Source organism: Eleutherodactylus coqui, chromosome 4, assembly GCF_035609145.1.
Source record: "Eleutherodactylus coqui strain aEleCoq1 chromosome 4, aEleCoq1.hap1, whole genome shotgun sequence".
In the NCBI taxonomy this organism is placed as follows: Eukaryota; Metazoa; Chordata; class Amphibia; order Anura; family Eleutherodactylidae; genus Eleutherodactylus; species Eleutherodactylus coqui.
This window is the reverse complement of record NC_089840.1, coordinates 115,030,143-115,053,147: the sequence shown is the minus strand read 5'-3', so window position 1 is coordinate 115,053,147 and position 23,005 is coordinate 115,030,143. Positions and strand designations below refer to the sequence as shown.

Genomic DNA, 23,005 nt, shown 5'->3' with positions numbered 1-23,005 from the left:
TATGGATGTGGAAGCGATCCACAACAGCCATATGTAAGAAGTTCCCTGCCAAACCAGGGTCCAGGAAGGCCGGCACAGTGAACTGAAATGGGAGTAGCAACAGGATAAAGAGTTTTGTGTAGGTAGGGAAAATGATAAAGGTGTGCTCAAAACATGGAAAAGTCATAATTAAAACACTAGTACAAGGAGAAGAGTTGTATTTATTTATCCATTTTTTTTAAATTAAGCCATGTTTCATCTATCAAAATCAATTATATTGAAAGGTCAAAAAATTGTTTTCTTGTAAAAAGCAACTCACCCTGTAAAACATGTCACACTGGGTTTACTTTCTCTATTTACTGTATTAATGTCAGTGTTAAATCTTAATACACTTAAACATTTGCAAATATTGCTTTCTTTGTCATGTGGGAGTTCAAATGACATTTATCATAAGTTTGTTAATATATCACAAGTTACTAGAAGCCGGCTAATATAATATAGATAATCTTGGATGGTTTATTTCTACCTTGAGATTCCATTATCAGGTTATTATTGCTAAATTTACTTTATAAGGATTTCCTATGTCGCAAAAGGTTTGCAATTACTACTGTAATGATATAAAATCAGAATGCGCCTCAAGCAATTTTACAAATATAAAAGTGGAAGGTGAATATGCAACTCACCTGGTGCTCTAAGGGTTAACCTGTCTTTCTGGGAAAACCCTCCAGCACCTGTTGTCCACCTCGGCTTTAAGAAGTTTCTTTTCTGTCCACTGTCTCCTCGGTGGAGGAGAGGCGTCCAGGGTAACACAGGCTTTTGCTCTCAGGCAAAGCCAGTTCAGGAATATCACTATGTACTATTTGAAACATACCCACGCCATTATGAACTATAAACTTCTATTAATAAAATCTTTTATTTCACTACGCGTTTCAGCACTATTATTGTGCCTTTGTCAAGCTTAATACATTGTTACACAATTACATTTTATATATACACTGTCATTCCAATGACTTACGACGAGGTGCAACTTGGCGTCCCCGCGTTCCAATTGACGTTAGAGAGAAGGGAATCCTTCCCACATCCATTATGTCATGAATTGGAACGCGGGGACGCCAAGTTGCATCTCGTTGTAAGTAATTGGAATGACAGTGTATATATAAAATGCATGCGCAGTATAGATTTCTTTTTTCTCTAATTATTTTTCCCGTGCCATTATTAAGCGACACCACCGAATCCGCGACCTGTTCGCAATGTTCATTGCAGATGGGCTGCAGATCGGACGGCTTCCATTGACTTCAATGGAAGAAGTCTGTGTGGAATCCGTGGAAAAATGCAGCATGCTGTGAATTTTCCTCTGCTTGCAGAGACCGCAATTGGTTTCCGCAAGTGTGGAGGAAGAATCGATTTCTCATAACATGCTATGGGTGCTATTTGCTGCGGAACCACATTGCGATATCCCACCCCAGATTCTGCAGTAAATATCTGCCCGTGGGCAGGAGCTCTATAAAGAGAGATTCCTCGTTTGCTGAGCAGTAACTCTAACTGTACACTAAATGGTGAAACTTGATATCACAGGAATGCAAATGATCCAATTAGCCTCCAGCTGGACTTTAATGAAATCTATGAAGCACTTATCAATATAGTAATATACAAGGTATACCAACTGTCCCCATTCTGCCTGAAGGGGTTGTTGTGTCTTCAGTTTCTTTGGATTTGGAGGAGCCGATCCGTAAGACACAATATTTTGCCCCTCCAAACCTTCCAGAGGGAAGGTTTTTTGTTTCAATACATCTAAGACTCCAGTTACTGTCTAAAATGCAAAGTTCTGTTGTAGCAGGTCATCCGGGAATCAACAATTCTAGGAGGTTAATAACTAGAGATGAGCGAACGTACTCGTCCGAGCTTGATATTCGTGCGAATATTAGGGTGTTCGGGATGCTCGTTACTCGTAACGAGTACCACGCGGTGTTCCGGTTACTTTCAGTTTCCTCTCTGAGACGTTAGCGCGCTTTTCTGGCCAATTGAAAGACAGGGAAGGCATTACAACTTCCCCCTGTGACGTTCAAGCCTTATACCACCCCCCTGCTGTGAGTGGCTGGGGCGATCAGATGTCACCCGAGTATAAAAGTCGGCCCCTCCCGCGGCTCGCCACACATGCCTTGTGAGTTAGCTGAGGGACAGTGGTATCGTGCTGGAGCTGCTGTAGGGAGAGCGTTAGGAGTTAGTGTAGGCTTCAAGAACCCCAACGGTCCTTCTCAGGGCCACATCTAATAGTGTGCAGTACTGTGTTAGCACTGTATTTTTATTTTTTTTTTCAAAATTGGATGTGCAGAGCATTGCGCCCTGCAATAGGGACAGAAGTGGTGGTTAGGCAGGGAGAGTGTTAGCAGTGAGTGTAGGCTTCAAGAACCCCAACGGTCCTTTCTAGGGCCACATCTATCCGTGTGCAGTACTGTCCAGGCTGCTGTTAGCAGTGTTGCATATTTTTTTTTTCTTCTCAAAACCGGCTGTGCAGACCATTGCCCCCGGCATTAATACTACAGGGATAGAATTGTGTAGGCAGGGCCAGAAGACATACATTATTCATTGAATAGACGCAGTGTGGCTTGTCCTTTGAAAAACAAGGGAAAAAATTCTATTTCGCCTGCCTCTGACAGTCCTCAGGGCTCTGGGTACGTGTGTGCAGCGTGCAGAACGTTAAAAAAAATCAGACGCAGCCAGCTACGTTTTACTGCAGGCTTGCGCCAATTTTTTTCCTGCATGGGAAATCCCTGATCTGCTGGAGCCAATAACTTTGCATCACTGCAGTTCTCTGACACATTTGCAGGGCCACAACACAGTTATTAAACTTAGTAGTATTCATTGAATAGACGCAGTGTGGCTTGTCCTTTGAAAAACAAGGGAAAAAATCCTATTTCGCCTGCCTCTGACAGTCCTCAGGGCTCTGGGTACGTGTGTGCTGCGTGCAGAACGTTAAAAAAAATCAGACGCAGCCAGCTACGTTTTACTGCAGGCTTGCGCCAATTTTTTTCCTGCATGGGAAATCCCTGATCTGCTGGAGCCAATAACTTTGCATCACTGCAGTTCTCTGACACATTTGCAGGGCCACAACACAGTTATTAAATTTAGTAGTATTCATTGAATACACGTAGTGTGGCTTGTCCTTTGAAAAACAAGGGAAAAAATTCTATTTTGGCTGCAGGCTTGCGCCAATTTCTTTTCTAGCTTGGGAATCACTGGTAATACAGCATGCTGAGGGGTAGGGGTAGGCCGAGAGGACGTGGACGCGGCCGAGGACGCGTAGGCCCAAGTGAGGGTGTGGGCACAGGCCGAGCTCCTGATCCAGGTGTGTCGCAGCCGACTGCTGCGCGATTAGGAGAGAGGCACGTTTCTGGCGTCCCCACATTCATCGCCCAATTAATGGGTCCACGCGGGAGACCTTTATTAGAAAATGAGCAGTGTGAGCAGGTCCTGTCGTGGATGGCAGAAAGTGCTTCGAGCAAGCTATCATCCACCCAGAGTTCTGCGCCGTCCAGTGCTGCAAATCCGAATCCTCTGTCTGCTGCTCCTCCTTCCTCCCAGCCTCCTCACTCCACTACAATGACACATGCTCAGGAGCGGGAAGACTCCCAGGAACTGTTCTCGGGCCCCTGCTCAGATTGGGCAGCAGTGGTTCCTCTCCCACCAGATGAGTTTATCGTCACTGATGCACAACCATTGGAAAGTTCCCGGGGTCCGGGGGATGAGGCTGGGGACTTCCGGCAACTGTCTCAAGACCTTTCAGTGGGTGAGGAGGACGATGACGATGAGACACAGTTGTCTTGCAGTGAGGTAGTAGTAAGGGCAGTAAGTCCGAGGGAGGAGCGCACAGAGGATTCTGAGGAAGAGCAGCAGGACGATGAGGTGACTGACCCCACCTAGTGTGCAACGCCTACACAGGACAGGTCTTCAGAGGGGGAGGCACGGGCAGCAGCAGGGCAGGTTGCAAGAGGCAGTGCGGTGTCCAGGGGTAGAGGCAGGGCCAGACCAAATAATCCACCAACTGTTTCCAAAGCACACCCTCGCGCCATGCCACCCTGCAGAGGCCGAGGTGCTCTAAGGTCTGGCAGTTTTTCACCGAGATGCCTGACGACCGACGAACAGTGGTGTGCAACCTTTGTCGTGCCAAGATCAGCCGGGGAGCCACCACCAACAGCCTCACCACCACCAGTATGCGCAGACATATGATGGCCAAGCACCCCACAAGGTGGGACGAAGGCCGTTCACCGCCTCCGGTTTGCACCGCTGCCTCTCCCCCTGTGCCCCAACCTGCCACTGAGATCCAACCCCCCTCTCAGGACACAGGCACTACCGTCTCATGGCCTGCACCCACACCCTCACCTCCGCTGTCCTCGGCCCCATCCACCAATGTCTGTCAGCGCACCGTCCAGCCGTCGCTAGCGCAAGTGTTGGAGCGCAAGCGCAAGTACGCCGCCACGCACCCGCACGCTCAATCGTTAACCGTCCACATAGCCAAATTTATCAGCCTTGAGATGCTGCCGTATAGGGTTGTGGAAACGGAGGCTTTCAAAGCTATGATGGCGGCGGCGGCCCCGCGCTACTCAGTTCCCAGTCGCCACTACTTTTCCCGATGTGCCGTCCCAGCCCTGCACGACCATGTCTCCCGCAACATTGTACGCGCCCTCACCAATTGCTGTTAGTGGCAAGGTCCACTTAACTACGGACACGTGGACAAGCACAGGCGGGCAGGGCCACTACATCTCCCTGACGGCACATTGGGTGAATTTAGTGGAGGCTGGGACAGAGTCAGAGCCTGGGACCGCTCACGTCCTACCCACCCCCAGAATTGCGGGCCCCAGCTCGGTGGTGGTATGTTCGGCGGTGTATGCTTCTTCCACTAAAGCACCCTCCTCCTCCTCCTCCTCCTCAACCTCTGTCTCGCAATCTAGATGTGTCAGCAGCAGCAGCAGCAGGACGTCGCCAGCAGTCGGTGTCGCGCGGCGTGGCAGCACAGTGGTGGGCAAGCGTCAGCAGGCCGTGCTGAAACTACTCAGCTTAGGAGATAGGAGGCACACGGCCCACGAACTGCTGCAGGGTCTGACAGAGCAGACCGACCGTTGGCTTGCGCCGCTGAGCCTCCAACCGGGCATGGTCGTGTGTGACAACGGCCGTAACCTGGTGGCGGCTCTGCAGCTCGGCAGCCTCACGCACGTGCCATGCCTGGCCCACGTCTTTAATTTGGTGGTTCAGCGCTTTCTGAAAAGCTACCCACGCTTGTCAGACCTGCTGGTAAAGGTGCGCCGGCTCTGCGCACATTTCCGCAAGTCCCACACGGACGCTGCCACCCTGCGCACCCTGCAACATCGGTTTAATCTGCCAGTGCACCGACTGCTGTGCGACGTGCCCACACGGTGGAACTCTACGCTCCACATGTTGGCTAGGCTCTATGAGCAGCGTAGAGCTATAGTGGAATACCAACTCCAACATGGGCGGCGCAGTGGGAGTCAGCCTCCTCAATTCTTTTCAGAAGAGTGGGCCTGGTTGGCAGACATCTGCCAGGTCCTTCGAAACTTTGAGCAGTCTACCCAGGTGGTGAGCGGCGATGCTGCAATCATTAGCGTCACCATTCCTCTGCTATGCATCTTGAGAAGTTCCCTGCAAACCATAAAGGCAGCCGCTTTGCGCTCGGAAACAGAGCCGGGGGAAGACAGTATGACGCTGGATAGTCAGAGCACCCTCCTGTCTATATCTCAGCGCGTTCAGGAGGAGGAGGAGGAGCATGAGGAGGATGAGGAGGAGGGGGAAGAGACAGCTTGGCCCACTGCTGACGGTACACCGGCTGATTGCCTGTCATCATTTCAGCGTGTATGGCCTGAGGAGGAGGAGGAGGATCCTAAAAGTGATCTTCCTAGTGCGGACAGCCATGTGTTGCGTACAGGTACCCTGGCACACATGGCTGACTTCATGTTAGGATGCCTTTCTCGTGACCCTCGCGTTACACGCATTCTGGCCACTACGGATTACTGGGTGTACACACTGCTCGACCCACGCTATAAGGAGAACCTTCCCACTCTCATTCCCGAAGAGGAAAGGGGTTCGAGAGTGTTGCTATACCACAGGACCCTGGTGGACAAGCTGATGGTAAAATTCCCATCCGACAGCGCTAGTGGCAGAAGGCACAGTTCCGAGGGCCAGGTAGCAGGGGAGGTGCGTAGATAGAGCAGCATGTACAGCCCAGGCAGTGCAACAGTCTTTAAGGGCCTGGACAGCTTTATGGCTCCCCAGCAAGACTGTGTCACCGCTCCCCAGTCAAGGCTGAGTCGGCGGGAGCACTGTAAAAGGATGGTGAGGGAGTACGTAGCCGATCGCACGACCGTCCTCCGTGACGCCTCTGCCACCTACAACTACTGGGTATCAAAGCTGGACACGTGGCCTGAACTCGCGCTGTATGCCCTGGAGGTGCTTGCTTGTCCTGCGGCTAGCGTCTTGTCAGAGAGGGTGTTTAGTGCGGCTGGGGGAATCATCACAGATAAGCGTACCCGCCTGTGAACCGACAGTGCCGACAGGCTTACACTCATCAAGATGAACAAAGCCTGGATTTCCCCAGACTTCTCTTCTCCACCAGCGGACAGCAGCGATACCTAAGCAATACGTAGGCTGCACCCGCGGATGGAAGCATCGTTCTGTATCCCCATCAAAAACGGGGACCTTTTTGCTTCATCAATCTGTGTATAATATTCCTCCTCCTCCTCCTGCTCCTCCTCCTGAAACCTCACGTAATCACGCTGAACGGGCAATTTTTCTTAGGGCCACAAGGCTCAGTCATCTAATTTTTCTAAACAATTTTTATATGTTTCAATGCTCTTAAAAGCGTTGAAACTTTAACTTGAACCAATTTTTAGTTAAACTGGGCTGCCTCCAGGCCTAGTTACCACTTAAGCCACATTAACCAAAGCGATTAATGGGTTTCACCTGCCATCTTGGTTGGGCATGGCCAATTTTTACTGAGGTACATTAGTACTGTTGGTACACCAATGTTTTGGGGCCCTCACCTACAGTGTAATCATAGCAATTTGTATGTTCTTCGCCTGCACTCATGGTACAGAAGTGTGTGTGGGGTTGGCCTACACTTTAGCTACATAAATGTAACTTGGGCCTTGGCTATACTGCAGCTACTGAAATGGAACTAAGACTGCGCTCCCACTATACTGCTGCTTCGGAATTGTTCCTGGGGCCTGTGTAGGCTGCTACTATTACTGAAATGGAACGAAGACTGCGCTCCCACTATACTGCTGCTTCGGAATTGTTCCTGGGGCCTGTGTAGGCTGCTACTATTACTGAAATGGAACGAAGACTGCGCTCCCACTATACTGCTGCTTCGGAATTGTTACTGGGACCTGTGTAGGCTGCTACTTTTACTGAAATGGAACTAAGACTGTGCTCCCCATATAATGCTGCTAGTGATATGTTAGTGGGGCCTGTCGCTAATGCTATGGCTGAAATGTTACTAATTCTGGGCTCTGCCTATACCGCTGCTAATGGTATGTCTCTGGGGCGTGGAAACAGAGGCTTCCCAAAGACATGATGGCGGCGAGGCCATTTCCCACCAACGCTGTTACTGTTAAGGTGCATATAACCACGGACACGTGGAGAGGTCACGTAGTGCCTCCAAAACATCCCCGCCACGCCCCAATTAATCCTGGGCACATTCCGAAAACCAACAAAATAAAACCGTGCTACTAGGTCCGCAGTCACCACCACATTACCACCAACGCGGTTACTGTTAAGGTACATATTACCAGTCTGACTGGGGCATGCAGTGTGGGCCGAAGCCCACCTGCATTAAGCACGACATTACTACCTCAGCTGTGTTGGGCAATGCAATGGGATATTTTTGTGTATCGCCGGCGGGTTCCAGGGAGCCACCCATGCTGTAGGTGCACACGGAGTTTAACCTACATGTGTCCACTTGTAAAGATCCCCAGTCTGACTGGGGCATGCAGTGTGGGCCAAAGTCCACCTGCATTAAGCACGACATTACTACCTCAGCTGTGTTGGGCAATGCAATGGGATATTTCTATGTACCGCCGGTGGCTTCCTGGCACCCACCCATGCTGTGGGTCCACAGGGAATTATAAATGCATCTGTTTCCACTTGTAAAGAACCCCAGTCTGACTGGGGCATGCAGTGTGGGCCGAAACCCACCTGCATTAAGCACGACATTACTACCTCAGCTGTGTTGGGCAATGCAATGGGATATTTTTGTGCATCGCCGGTGGGTTCCAGGGAGACACCCATGCTGTCGGTCGACAGGGACTTCACAATAGGGAGTTGTACCTGCCTGTGTCTATGAATTAAAAAGCCCGGTCTGACTGGGGCATGCAGAGACACCTTGACAGAATGAATAGTGTGTGGCACATAGGTTCCCCATTGCTATGCCCACGTGTGCAGCTCCTGATGGCGGTGGCACAGGATTCTATTTCTCATTGCTTCTGTACAGCATTGTGGGCTATCGCCCCGCCCCTTTTAAAGAGGGTCGCTGCCTAGCCGTGCCAACCTCTGCAGTATGTGCCTGCGGTCCCTCGTCATGGCAGACGCAATTCTAAATAGACATGAGCGTGGTGTGGCATGAGGGCAGCTGAAGGCTGCCCAGGGATACGTTGGTGTGCGCTGTGGGGGGGAGGGGGGGCGGTTGGGCAGCATGTAACCCAGGAGAAGTGGCAGTGGAGTGTCATGCAGGCAGTGATTGTGCTTTGTTGGAGGTAGTGTGGTGCTTAGCAAAGGTATGCCATGCTAATGAGGGCTTTTCAGAAGTAAAAGTTGTTGGGAGGGGGGGGCCCACTCTTGCCGCTATTGTGGCTTAATAGTGGGACCTGTGAACTTGAGATGCAGCCCAACATGTAGCCCCTCGCCTGCCCTATCCGTTGCTGTGTCGTTCCCATCACTTTCTTGAATTGCCCAGATTTTCACACAAGGAAACCTAAGCGAGCATCGGCGAAATACAAAAATGCTCGGGTCGCCCATTGACTTCAATGGGGTTCGTTACTCGAAACGAACCCTCGAGCATCGCGAAAAGTTTGTCCCGAGTAACGAGCACCCGAGCATTTTGGTGCTCGCTCATCTCTATTAATAACCTTGAATGTCCATTAGACTGGATTTTTTTTCAGCTTTGTCTCTTCCTGCGGGTTTTGTCTCTTCCTTGTGAGTTCCAAGGCTACTCGTAATCTATCGGCTGGGAAGTTATCACCTTTGCCTGTATCGGGCAACATAATGATTTGGGTAATGGTGGACTGATTTAGCAAGATGTGTCTAGTCTTACTAAAGCTAAAACCTTAGCTAGACTGTTCTTGACTCATGTGGTCCGTTATACGGGTTGCCGTCTGATATCGTCTCTGATATCGGGGTGTCCAGTTTGTTCCTAGATTCTAGCGTATCATGTGCCATCGAGTGAAAGTACAACTGCCTTTTCCCTCTACTTATCATGCTGCTACTAATGGTCAAACTGAAAGATGTAATCAGAGTCTTGAGCAACATTTGATGTGTTTTATCTCTGACAATTAGGAGGAGCAGTTGTGGTTTTTATTTTTCGCAGAGTTTGCATTGGATAATAGCTATTTGGAGTCAACAGGCACATCACCCTGCTTTGCAATTATGGGTATCATTTTTATTTTGGTTCTTTTTCAAGATTTCTTTCTGAGTTACCAAAAGAGAATGAATTTTCATTTCATCTCAGGAATGTTTGAGTGGAAGTGCAGAGAAACCATAGCAGATCTCTAAGAAAACTACAAGAAGGGGGCAGATAGCAGGCGGTCGGAGGGGATTATTTCTCGAGTTGGTGATTTGCTGGGGTTATGTACTAAAAATATTGAGCTGAAAGTCCCCTCTTTTAAACTGGGCCCACGTTTTATTGGTCAAGGTGATTATTAACCCTGTTTCATTTTGACTGGAGATGCCTGGTTCTCTTAAGATAACTGATGTTTATCACAAATCACTAATTAGGACGTACAATGATCCAGTGAATATAGAGTCCCACCTCCTCCAGTTCTTTTGGCTGGGAATTTTGTTAAGTTTTGGGAAGTTTGAAGTCAGTCAAATTACTGGCTCTCGCCGTGTAAGGAATTCCTTACAGTATTTGGTGCACTTGCAGAAGTAAGGACCTGAGGAAAGAATGCGAGTTCCAGGCGGCAATCTCAAAGCTGATCAACTTGCTAAGACTTTTCATTGGTGTAATCCTAATAAACCGTGTCCTACATGCCACGTGGCCCTTATGCAGAGGAGGGGCACTGTCACGGTCTGTCGGCTGCAACAGAGTCGTGGCATGGTGATTTCGATGCGTAGACAGACTGGCTGCACTGTTACATGTATTTGTATTCTCACTGATTTTGCTCTTTTGTTTCGTACGTGGATTTTACCCTGATGTATGTGGAACGCTGTCTGTCCAGTTGCATTGCCTCGGTCATTATTTAAGTTTGCTTTTATGTCTGGTTGTTGCTGATTATTTTCTCAGTCTTTGTGGAAAAAATGTGTTTGTGATTGTAGGAGTTCTGCTGTAAAGATAAGTGGTGCTTTTATTTATTCATTAGTGTTTTCCTTCTTTTAGTTGCTAGAGTTAGTAGCCGAGTCACAACACATTGAGACAACTTTATTGAGGCAATAACCTGATTTTTAGGCTGGGCGGTTCCTGTCCTGGTAGTCGGGGCGAGGTTGTCTTGTCCCCCTTTTGTTTAGATTATATAGTATGAAACTCTATTCCGCGTTCTGCTCCTTGGGTGAACCTTTGTCCTGGGTATAGTGCATCTTTTGCTCAGGGTGAATGTGATAAGAATGCTGTAAATACAGAACCCTCCAAAAATGGTGCAATTGCATTTTTTCCATTGTGCCCCACTTAGAAAATTTTATGTTTTCCATTATATTATATGCTACATTAAATGGTGGCATTGAAAAATGCAATTTCTGCAAAAGAAACCCTTTGTGTGGTCATGTTACCTGAAAAGTTAAAAAGTTATGATTTTTTAAAGTAGGGATGTTAAAAAAGGAAAAATATGAAAACAAAAAGAGCTGCAGCAGGAAGGGGTTACAGAATTGAGCCGGCAAACAGTATTTGCAAATGACTCAACATATTAAAATATGTCTCACAATTCTAAATCATGGGAAAAGTTCGTCAAAAATGTGACCCACAATACAAAGAAGTGGATGAGAAAAACAAACAGAGTTCTCTTCCCTGCAGTGTAGTCATTATTGTGGACTTATGATCCCACCCCCAAGTAGCTGCTATATTAACCAGCATGTTCATCCCAAGAAATCAACGATCCTGCAGTATTCTGCACTCAGTACTTACTGAATCACAAGGTATGTATTGTGGCTTTATATTTAAAATATGTTTTATTTTTATGTTATGTATTTTGTACTTTATTTCAGCACAATTCCAAAATTAGGTCAGAAACCATGTAGAATGTTATTAAGATGATCTGTCAGCTGTCCTGATGTAGTTGTTATAGTTTATACTTGTATTCCCATCAAATATCATTCCTGAGTATCTATCCTTATTACTCTGTACTGCACTGTTCCTCTGTTATTCCTACTAGAAGTTAATGCAAAAGTTGACAACAAGAACCTTTCCAACTGTCAACGGTGTGGGTCCATACGCAGATTCCTCTGTCACCACTAACTGGACAGTAACAGACTGTAGTTACATGAGTCAGGACCCCAACTGCAATAAGGGAGTGAATCCAGCTAGGGCACTTGCTCTCCCGTCCCCTATGATGTACATCTAGACTGCTGTACTGAGAGCAGGCTGGGTAATCAGGTGATCGCTGGGGATCCTGAGCAGTGGGTCCCCAGTGATTTGCTACTGATTTATCCTTAGGATTAGTCATGAAAAGTGTTTTGCCCAGAAAACCCCTTTCCCCCCCAGTTGTCGATGTATTCATGAATTCCTAGTAGAACAACAGAGGAACAGAACAATGTAGAGTTCTCAGGAGAAATGTTCTAGATTTTTGATATTCTCCCTATATATGTCTGAGATAAGACTGTGAGCCCAATGTGGAGTGGGACTGATGTGTATGATGCTGAGCGCCGTACAGCAAAATATGTTGGAGATACATAAGTAATATGAATAAATAAATACATTAAAATCTTCTACTCAGCGCTCATTCTTATAGGTATAATTACATACGCCTGTAATTTTTACATGATTTTCACTCACGTGGAAAAATATGCAGCATGTTGTACTTTGGGGTGTATTATGCACCAAAATAGATCAAAGAAGTATATGAGTCAGTGCAAATATGCAGTGAACATGCATGCGAAAATACTGCAGAAGGAACAAAATTCGTAGGAAATAGAACATTTTTGGTCTGAGTACATTGCATATTTACAGAGTGAAAAATATATATGCCCAAGTAAATGAGCCCTAACACTGACAGTACTACTGGAGATAAACTAAGAATAGCGGGAAATATTTTATACAATGTTTTTACATTTCAATTTAAATGTATTTTTACAGATAAAACATGGCTTTCTTGAAGAAGTCTCTTCTCCTTGTTCTCTTCCTTGGATTAGTCTCACTTTCCATCTGTGAGGAAGAGTAAGTACTCATATAATATACAGCATATTAGAGGGTTATTCCCATGTCATACAGTGATGGTATATAACTAGGATATGCTATCCCATACTGCTTCATGCGGTCCGACCGCTGAGACACCCACAGATCCTGGGAATGAAGGGGCAGATACACTTGTGTAATGTTGCAGCCCCTTCTCTGTTTGTTCCTGCACAGATGTGCTTCCGAAAGCTCCTAGGTTGGGAATGACAGTAGAGCTCCATTTAAGTAAGGGGCCGCGCTGCAGTTCATGCTCAGTGTAATGAGGGGGCAGCACTGTGCAGGAAGAACCTGGAAGTATCTGCAGCAATAAAGCAGAGTCATTCCCGGGGTCTCAGAGGTCAGATTCCAACTGACCAATTTACTTTTGGTTCTGATATGGGTTTGAAATGAATGGGTTCTATTTAGAGATGAGCAAATATACTCGTTTCGAGTAATTACACGATCGAGCACCGCGATTTTCGAGTACTTCCGTACTCGGGTGAAAAGATTTGGGGGGCGCTGGGGGGCGGGGGGAAGCATGGCGGAGCGGGGGGTAGCAGCGGGAAACAGGGGGGAGCCCTCTCTCTCTCCCTCTGCCCCCCACTTCCCGCTGCAACCCCCCACTCACCCACGGCGCCACCCGAATCTTTTTGCCCGAGTACGGAAGTACTCGAAAATCGCGGCGCTGGGGCAAAAAAGGGGCGTGGCCGAGTAGGTTCGCTCATCTCTAGTTCTATTCCCTGCGTATTATATATATTATGCCTGTGTAAAGGTGGCCTAACCTGGCTGGTATTTGCTGATGGAATGGGTGGCAACCTTACATGTGAGCATATTAGAGTAACATTAATATTCTGCCACACTTAAAGGGAGTCTGTCAGCTTGAACACACTATCCAAACTGCAGGCAGCAAGTTATAGAGCAGGAGGAGCTGAGCAGACTGATATATAGTTTTATGGGGAAAAAGTCAATAAAACTTGCATTTTACACATTTATATTTTTGCTCATTCTGAGCTGAAAAGTCCAGTGGGTGGAGCTATCAGTGATTGACAATTATCTGTGTATGAGTACACCTACAGGGGTAGCTATCAATCACTAAATAAATAAATTTAAAAAAAAAAAAATTATATATATATATATATATATATATATATTCATTCCTATATATCAGTCTGCTCAGCTCCTCATGCTCTATGACATGGTGCCTGCAGTTTGGACAGCGTGTTCAAGATGACAGACTCCCTTTTTATGCTTGAAGTGCAATCTCACTGCTAATCTGTTCATTTTCCTCCATCATTTTCCATTGAATTAGTATGTCCTTACTTTTGTAGCAAAATTTGTAGCAATTTTTGTGCAATGCGTTTTTAATATTAGAAATTCCCATTGACAATTGCGTTAAAAAAACGCAGTGATATCGCAGCGTTAAACAAATGCAAGTGTGTGGGAGCCCTAACCAGACTAAGCAGTCCTATACAAGGGCAGCATACTGTGGGGACAGGTCTGCTCTCCTATTAGGCAAAATTAGTATAAGGTAAAACTGGATCCGCGCTGCAGGAACTGACACTCCGGTATTAACTGTAACAAGTTTAATCCGTACGTAGCTCTATTGTCACCAGATCAGGGCCTACAGAGATCGTTGCACTTCACAGCAGCAGCAGACTAGAAATCAAATAAATACCAATATATTATTAATTGACAATGTAGGAACAATTAGCATAATGTTTTATTAATTGTACACTGTCTCCTAACAGGAAAAGAGAGGAACAAGCAGAGGAAGACAATGCACAAAAAAGGGAAAACGGTGAAGAAAAGAGAGCTCTTGGGGATCTACTAGGAGGTGTTACTGGTCTTCTTGGAAATATTCTTCCAGGATAAAACCATTAATATAATACAATGCTTCATAACTGTAAAGAGCATAATTATTATTAGTTATGCCAATAATACATTAAAGCATGCTTAACTGAAATGCTGGTCTGTCTTTTTCTGCTCAGTACGCCATGTCTAATCCTGTTTGCAATACGTATTATTTAAGCATTCATTTCAATCATGGTCAATATGAGGGTCATGAAGAGCCACACATTTGGTGGAACTGCCCAAAGCTCTTTTGTTTTTGGGTTCAGGTCTACACCCTAATATTCTCCATCACAAACATATCCCTACACAAAACGCCCTGGGAAGCTCTCTTGGGCAGAAGCATGCCTGACACCCCCAGACATATACACAAAATGAGTATCTTAGTGCTTTCTATCAGTATGCTTGGCAATCGCTCGCTCCTGGAGGAAAACTTCAGTTAGCATCAACTTCGTGAAATCTAAAGTTTCTTTAGATCAAGGTCAATGAGAAGTTGGCAGCTATCTTTATGGACCGTTAAACATTATATGAAAACACATGGGCATCTTGGTATCAATATTCTCTTACCATGCACCTGAGGAATTCAACAGCTAGATTCCTGACCCATCCGGTAGACCCTGGCCTACCTTCTAGTGCATCCTCCCCATCCCCAACAAATGTATGAGAAATATAACCTCGACATGGACAGCAGAGAGGCCCATTTCAACTTAGCCATGAGCATAGGAGAAGTATCATAGATTGCCTTCTCTCCCCCACCCCTCCCTTCCCCTATGTGTTTACCCTCCCCTCCCCACCCTCATGACCTCCATCTCCTTCTAATTTTTTTTCTTGCTTTTAGTCCTTTGTTGTTATTACTATTTTATTAGGGGTTACTGTAACAGAAGAAAGGAACTTGAACCTATGCTTCAAAACCAGTTATATAACTTAGTCTGAATAATTCTGTAACTACTTGATATCAAACATGACCGTAATGTTGTAAATTCAAATGATCTAAATTGTCTAAAATAATAAAAATCTTTGTTAACCAAAATTGTAGTAAAAAGCAATCCAAAAGTCATATGTATCTCAAAATGGTAGCAGCAAAAACTACAAGTCTTCCTGCAAATAACAGAACCTCAAATTACTCCGTTGCCGGAAATATAAAAATGTTCTGGTTCTTAGATTGCAGTGATGCAGATTAAATTGGTTTCCTTTAAAAACAGGTTTTATTGTGCAAACATTTATATAAACTTTCCATCACAGTAATCGTGCTAATCCAAATAAGAAAGTTATATTATTTTTGCTGGATGGTGAACACCGTAAAAACAACCCCCCAAACAACGGCACAATGTCCTTATATGTTTTCCATCTCCCTCCAAAAACTGTAATAAACGTTCTACAACACATTATATGTACTCCAGAGTGGGGTCATTAAAAAATGCAACTTCTTCCAAAAAACAAGCCCTCATACAACTATGTCAATGAGTTATGGCTCTTGCTAATGGAATGCTGAAAATCGCTTGGTCCTTACGGCACAAAATAAGCCGGTCACTAAGGGGTTATATATGAGTGCATTAAGCATAAGCATTATGCATACATAAACTTCCTCGCCTTCCAACCAATACTAGCAGAAAATTAGATAATCACTGTCAATAGGAACACATCGTCTATATATATAAAGCTGAAAGCCCTCACTGACTCACTGACTGACTCACTGACTGACTCACTGACTCGCCAAAAGTTCTCCAACTTCCCGATATCGTAGAAAAATGAATTTTGGCACGAACATAGATTATCTCCAAAATAGGAAAAGTAATTGGGTCCTAACTCGATTATTCAAATCTAGCGCAAAAGAATTGGCGTCGAAATTTTACGTACATAATCTAAATCTGTCACTTCCCAATGCGTTAGAAACTTAAAATTTGGCACGGGCATTCATTATGACATAAATAGGAAAAGCTAATGTGTCCCAACTCGATTATTCAATTCTATGCGCAAAAGAATTAGCGTCGAAATTTTATGTACGAAATGTAATTTTTTCACTTTCCGGTGTCATAGAAACGGGAAATTTGGCACGAGCATTGATTAAGTCATAAATAGGAAAAGCTAATGGGTCCCAACTCCATTATTCAATTCTATGCGCAAAAGAATTAGCGTCCAAATTTTACATACGGAATGTAATTTTTTCACTTTAGGGTGTCATAGAAACGTGAAATTTGGCACAAGCATTGATTATGTCATAAATAGGAAACGCAAATGGGTCCCAACTCGATTATTCAATTCTAGTGCAAAAGAATTGGCATCAAAATTTTATGTGCGGAATGTAATTTTCTCACTTCCCAATGTCATAGAAACGGGAAATTTGGCACGACCATTGATTATGTCATAAATAGGAAAAGCTAATGGGTCCCAACTCGATTATTTATTTCTAAGCGCAAAAGAATTAGTGTCCAAATTTACGTATGTAATCTAATTCTCTCACTTCCTGATGTCATTTTATATAAAGGAAACGTCGCATGGTTGCCTCCCCGTGGCATTTCCTGGGTAACGCAGAGAACTATGCAAAATGGTGAACATATTTTTTTTCCTCAGTATCTCTAAAGTAACCACGACTTCATAAGCTTTTCCGTGTGAACACCAGATAAAAACCAGTACCAAATTAACTCGGGCGAAGCCGGGTATATCAGCTAGTCTATATATATAAAGCTGAAAGCCCTCACTGACTCACTGACTGACTGACTGACTCACTGACTCACTGACTGACTGACTCGCCAAAAGTTCTCCAACTTCCCGATGTCATAGAAACATGAAATTTGGCGCAAGCATAGATTATCTCCAAAATAGGAAAAGAAATTGGGTCCCAACTCGATTATTCAATTGTAGCGCAAAAGAATTGGCGTCGAAATTTAACATACATAATCTAAATCACTCACTTCCCAATGTCATAGAAACGTGAAATTTTGCAGGAGCATTGATTATGTCATAAAAAGGAAAAGCTAATGGGTCCCAACTCGATTATTCAACTCTATGCGCAAAAGAATTAGCGTCCAAATTTTACGTGCGGAATGTAATTTTCTCACTTTCCGGTGTCATAGAAACGTGAAATTTGGAACGAGAATTGATTATGTCATAAATAGGAAAAGTGAATGGGTCCCAACTCGATTATTCAATTCTATGCGCAAAAGAATTGGCGTCTAAATTTTACGTGCGGAATGTAATTTTCTCACTTTCCGGTGTCATAGAAACAGGAAATTTGGCACGAGCATTGATTATGTCATAAATAGTAAAAGCTAATGGGTCCCAACTCCATTATTCAATTCTGTGCGCAAAAGAATTAGCGTCCAAATTTTACGAGCGGAATGTAATTTTTTCACTTTCCGGTGTCATAGAAACAGGAAATTTGGCACGAGCATTGATTATGTCATAAATAGGAAAAGCTAATGGGTCCCAACTCGATTATTCAATTATATGCGCAAAAGAATTAGCGTCCAAATTTTACGTGCAGTATGTAATTTTCTCACTTTCCGGTGTCATAGAAACGGGAAATTTGGCACGAGCATTGATTATGTCATAAATAGGAAAAGCTAGTGGGTCCCAACTACATTATTCAATTCTATGCGCAAAAGAATTAGCGTCCAAATTTTACGTACATAATCCAAATCTCTCACTTCCCAATGTCATAGAAACATGAAATTTGGCACAAGCATTGATTGTGTCATAAATATGAAAAGTTAATAGGTCCCAACTCGATTATTCAATTCTAAGCGCAAAAGAATTAGTGTCCAAATTTTATGTACGTAATCTAATTCTCTCACTTCCTGATGTCATTTTATATGAAGGAAACGTCGCATGGTTACCTCCACGTGGTGTTTCCTGGGTAACGCAGAGAACTATGCAAAATGGTGAACATATGTTTTTCCTCAGTATCTCTAAAGTAACCACGACTTCATAAGATTTTCCGTGTGAACACCAGATAAACACCAGTACCAAATTAACTCGGGCGAAGCCGGGTATATCAGCTAGTATTGTATATAACACAGATCACATGTCTTTGAGGGATACTACTTAAAGGATGAACAAGAAAATAGTAGAGGATGTTAAGAGTAACCACAGTGAGAAAGGGATAGTGAAGAGTATTCAGTAAACACATGTAAACAGCCCTAAGTAAAAGTTAGGGAGTATATAATGGTTACAAAGTTCATATCTTAATCTTGAGGACTTCTCAAATCCATTGATCTGCATGTGCTGGTCCCTAGGGGTCCCTAACTTATTGGTTAGGAATCCTCTTAGTAAGTGGGAATTGTCCAAGGTGCTGAACCCCTTTAACAAGTGTCTGACTGCCCATGGACTATAGATGCCCAGGTGGCCCATGCCTTGTAAAGAAGGGAGATAAAATATCTGGTCCAGAAGTTCTTAACGTCTTGTATCTTCCTTGTGAGGTTTATCACATGCAGCCTAAATGGCACAACAATTGCATACGCCCGTGTTGGCTGACTGCACAATAAGTCGCTTCTCGCGATTTTACTCACTTCTGAAACACTGTAATGTACTCAGCCTCATGTCCACAGCCGTATTTGTAAAAAGTTTGGGTCTCCCTGCAGCATTATACCATTATTTGTAAATAGCGGGTCTGCCGGCAGAGACCACACATGGCTGCGAGTGTACTGTGCATGTGCGCATATCTCATGCATGCGGTCATGTGCAGTGTGATTTTTTTAAAACTCCCAGCTCTGTTTCAGAGCAGAGATGTGTAGGAAAAAAACGCGTGTATGCAATGTATTGCATATAGACAGCTTTGTATACGCTGCCTATTCAATATCATAGGGCTCGTGCTGTGTGGTACACAGAGAAATAGAGCATTCTGCAATCTATTTCTCGTGCCTAGCTACACGCAGTGTATATACGCACATGTGCATGGATTCATGAAAGTCCATTGACTTTCATTGACTCCATTCACTGCGTAACACGCTGCCGTGCATCGCATAAGTAATTTGCGGTGAAAAAACACCCATGGACATGAGCCCTTATCCTGTTAACCCCCCACCCCTCCCCACACATACACTCCCTCCCATGCACACATGATACTTCTATACTTTAGAGTGAAATCACTAAGCTGAGAGAAAAATTGTACGAAGACAAAATTCACAGAAAAAGAAGCCAAATACGCACCAACTGATAAACTGCAGGGACGGCACAATCAACATATACCCTAGTAGCATGCAGAAAGCTAGACTGCAACATGGAGCGCTAAATGTTCAAGTGCAGACTAATATGCAGCCACTCAACTTAATTCAGATCTTTTTATGAATATGACAGTGGACATGAGGCCTAATTCAAAAAGAACGGCCTAAAAGTAAAGCGGAGTTATTCACATGTCACAGGTGGTTATAATGCAACACAGATTCAGGATATGATGCAGCAGAGCAATCAGAGTTTACAATATTTATGTATGCAGATAGTTTTTTCTTCAGTCCCTCTATATTGGAAAGTGCAGTAGATTATGCATTCGTATACAATGACAAGGCAAAAAGGTATTCTGGTATACTAACTCAACATGTGCCAAAAGGACACTCTTTGGCATACACTGGGGGCTTATGGATACATTGGAAGCTGTCCCAGAGCATACTTTTGAACATTAAGAAAAAAATGGAAGTGTTAATAGAGCTTTGGGCCACTCTCACACATGCGCTTTTTACCGTGATTCAACGGCGTTTGGAATGCTGCTGTAATCGAGGTACAAGGCCCCCATTGATTTTAATGGGGCCTCACAGAATCATAGAATGGTAGAGTTGGAAGGGACCTCCAGGGCCATCTGATCCAGCCCCCTGCTCAGTGTAGGATTCACTAAGTCATCGCCGACAGATGTCTGTCCAGCCTTTGCTTGAACACTTCCATTGAAGGAGAACTCACCAGCTTCCGTGGTAACCGCTTCCACTCATTGATCACCCTCACTGTCTAATATCTAATCTGTGTCTCCTCCCTTTTAGTTTCATCCTATTGCTTCTAGTCTTTCCTTGTGCAAATGAGAATAGGGCTGATCCCTCTGCACTGTGTCAACCCCTCAGATATTTGTAAGCAGCTATTAAGTCTCCTCTCAGCCTTCTTTTTGCAAGCTATAGATTCCCAGATCCTTTAACCATTCTTCATAGGACATGATTTACAGACCGCTCACTATCTTGGTAACTCTTCTCTGAATTTGCTCCAATTTGTCGATGTATTTTTTGAAGTTGGGTGCCCAGAACTGGACACAGTATTCCAGATGAGGTCTGACTAAGGGTGAAGTCACACGAACGTATATCGGCTCGGTTTTCACGCCGAGCCGATATACGTTGTCCTCCTGTGCAGGGGGGGGGGGGGAGAATGGAAGAGCCAAGTGAAGGAACTGAGCTCCCGCCCCCTCTCTGCCTCCTCTCCGCCCCTCTGCACTATTTGCAATGGGGAAAGGTGGGACGGGGGCGGGGCTAATTTTCAGAACCTAGCCCCGCCCCCACCCGCCTCTTCCTATTACAAATAGTGCAGAGGGGCGGAGAGGAGGCGGAGAGGGGGCCCGGAGCTCAGTTCCTGCTCCTGGCTCTTCCATCCTCCCCCCCTGCACACGAGGACAACGTATATCGGCTCGGCGAAAAAACCGAGCCGATATACGTTCGTGTGACTTCACCCTCAGGAAGAGTAGAGTGGGATAATAACCTCATGTGATCTAGACTCTATGATTCTCTTAATACATCACAGAATTATGTTTGCCTTTTTGGCTGCTGCATCACATTGTTGACTCATATTCAGTCTATAATCTATTAGTTTACCCAAGTCTTTTTCATATGTGCTGCTGCTTAGCTTAATTCCTCCTATTTTGTATGTGCTTTTTTCATTTTGCCCAGATGTAGGATTTTGCATTCCTCCTTGTTAAATACCATTCTGCTAGTCGCCGCCCACTATTCAAGCTTTTCTAGATCTTTTTGAATACTCTCCCTTTCTTCCCTAGTGTTAGCTCTCCCTCTTAGCTTTGTGTCATCAGCAAATTTGATCAGCTTCCCATCAATTCCCTCCTCCAGATCATTTATAAAAATGTTGAACAACACTGGGCCTAGCACAGAGCCTTGTGGTACCTCACTTAATGCATTCTTCCGCTTGGATGTACAACTGCTTATGACCACTCTTTGATTACGATCACTCAGCCAGTTGTGAATAAACCTAACAGTTGCCTTGTCAATTCCATATTTGGTCATTTTTTTCAATAAGTATGGTATGAGATACTTTGTCAAATCCTTTACCAAAGTCAAGATATACTAGATCCACCTCATTTCCCTGATCAACCCAGTCAGTGATTCTGTCATAGAAGGAAATTAAATTTGTCTGGCATGGCTTCTGTCAGGACTAGGGTCCGGGATACTGGAGGTCCCTGAAAAAACCTGCAACCCCTGTTCCTACCTACTTGACCACCTGAGCTAAGCCACAGGACGACAACTGGGTGACGGTCCCAAGACTCACTAAGGAAGGAGAACATGGGGACTAACAAACAGACAGACACTGGAACAAAACAACAGCAAGGTGGGTCTGACTTTCCGGGTCAGCAATGAGAGGGTACGTGGTACAAGAGGGTCAGGCAGGGCAACATCAGGTCCAAAAGCAGGGAGTCAAAATCAGGAGATAAGACACTAAGTACGCGGGTGTAGCAGGAAGACCAAACTAACACTGGCACTGGTATGCCGACACAAGCAGGTTTTAATCCTGGCAGAGCTCCCTCCCCAGCACATGATTGGGACGGGGAGTCTGACAGGTGCCAGGTACAGCCAACAGTGCTGGGAAACCTGCCTCCAGCCCTGCAGGAGGCAGAGAAGGAGAGGCATGCCAGGTTGCCATAGTGCCGAGGACGCGGCGCGGGGTGGTCCCCGCCGCGTCCCTATCAACCCAGCAGCAAAGAGGAGCCTGGCTGCCAGCGGAGGTAACGAGGACTGGGGCTCCCCTGCACCGCACAGCAGCCACCTGAGTGACAGGACCGACGGCGAGGGCACGGAGGATCCATGAAGCACTGTTCCTGACAGTACCCCCCTGAACAAGAGTAGGTGGGGACGGGCTCTGGGCGAGCAGAACTGGGGTAACATATTTCTTCAGTAGCCCCCTGTGGAAGAAATCATGAATTTTCCATGACTGCGGAAGAGATAATCTATATACGACAGGATTCCCCACATGGGAGACGGTGAACGGACCAACGATGTGGACAGCCAGCTTTAAGGATTTTTTGAGACCAGTAACACCTGCTCCCCAACCACGAACGGTGTAGAGATGGTGTGTCTTTTATTAGTTTGACCAAGAAGTATACCCTGGGAACACTGAGGGTTCTTATGAACCTGGGCCCAAACTGTGCGCAGTTTATCAATGGCAGAATCCGCAGACGGTGTGTCAGAAACAGAGGGAGCAGACAAAAAAAATTTGAGGATGGAAACCATAATTATAAAAGAATGGCGAGACCTGAGAAAACTAATTTACATGATTGTTAATGGCAAGCTTGGCGAGAGGTAGAAAGTTAACCCACAGATGTTGGTTGTCTGAAACGAACAGTCGCAGATACTGAATTAATTCTTGATTCATCCTCAGTTTGCCCATTTGGCTCGGGATGAA

The 23,005-nt window shown here is 45.2% G+C and overlaps 1 long non-coding RNA gene across 1 annotated transcript; it reads left to right on the top strand.

Moving 5' to 3' along the window:
- The first annotated feature begins 12,490 nt into the window (after nucleotides 1–12,490).
- Nucleotides 12,491–14,525, top strand: LOC136624708 (uncharacterized). The gene is made up of 2 exons (XR_010792395.1): nucleotides 12,491–12,565; nucleotides 14,311–14,525. It is a non-coding gene; the product is annotated as an uncharacterized lncRNA (long non-coding RNA).
- The last annotated feature ends 8,480 nt before the right edge of the window (nucleotides 14,526–23,005 follow it).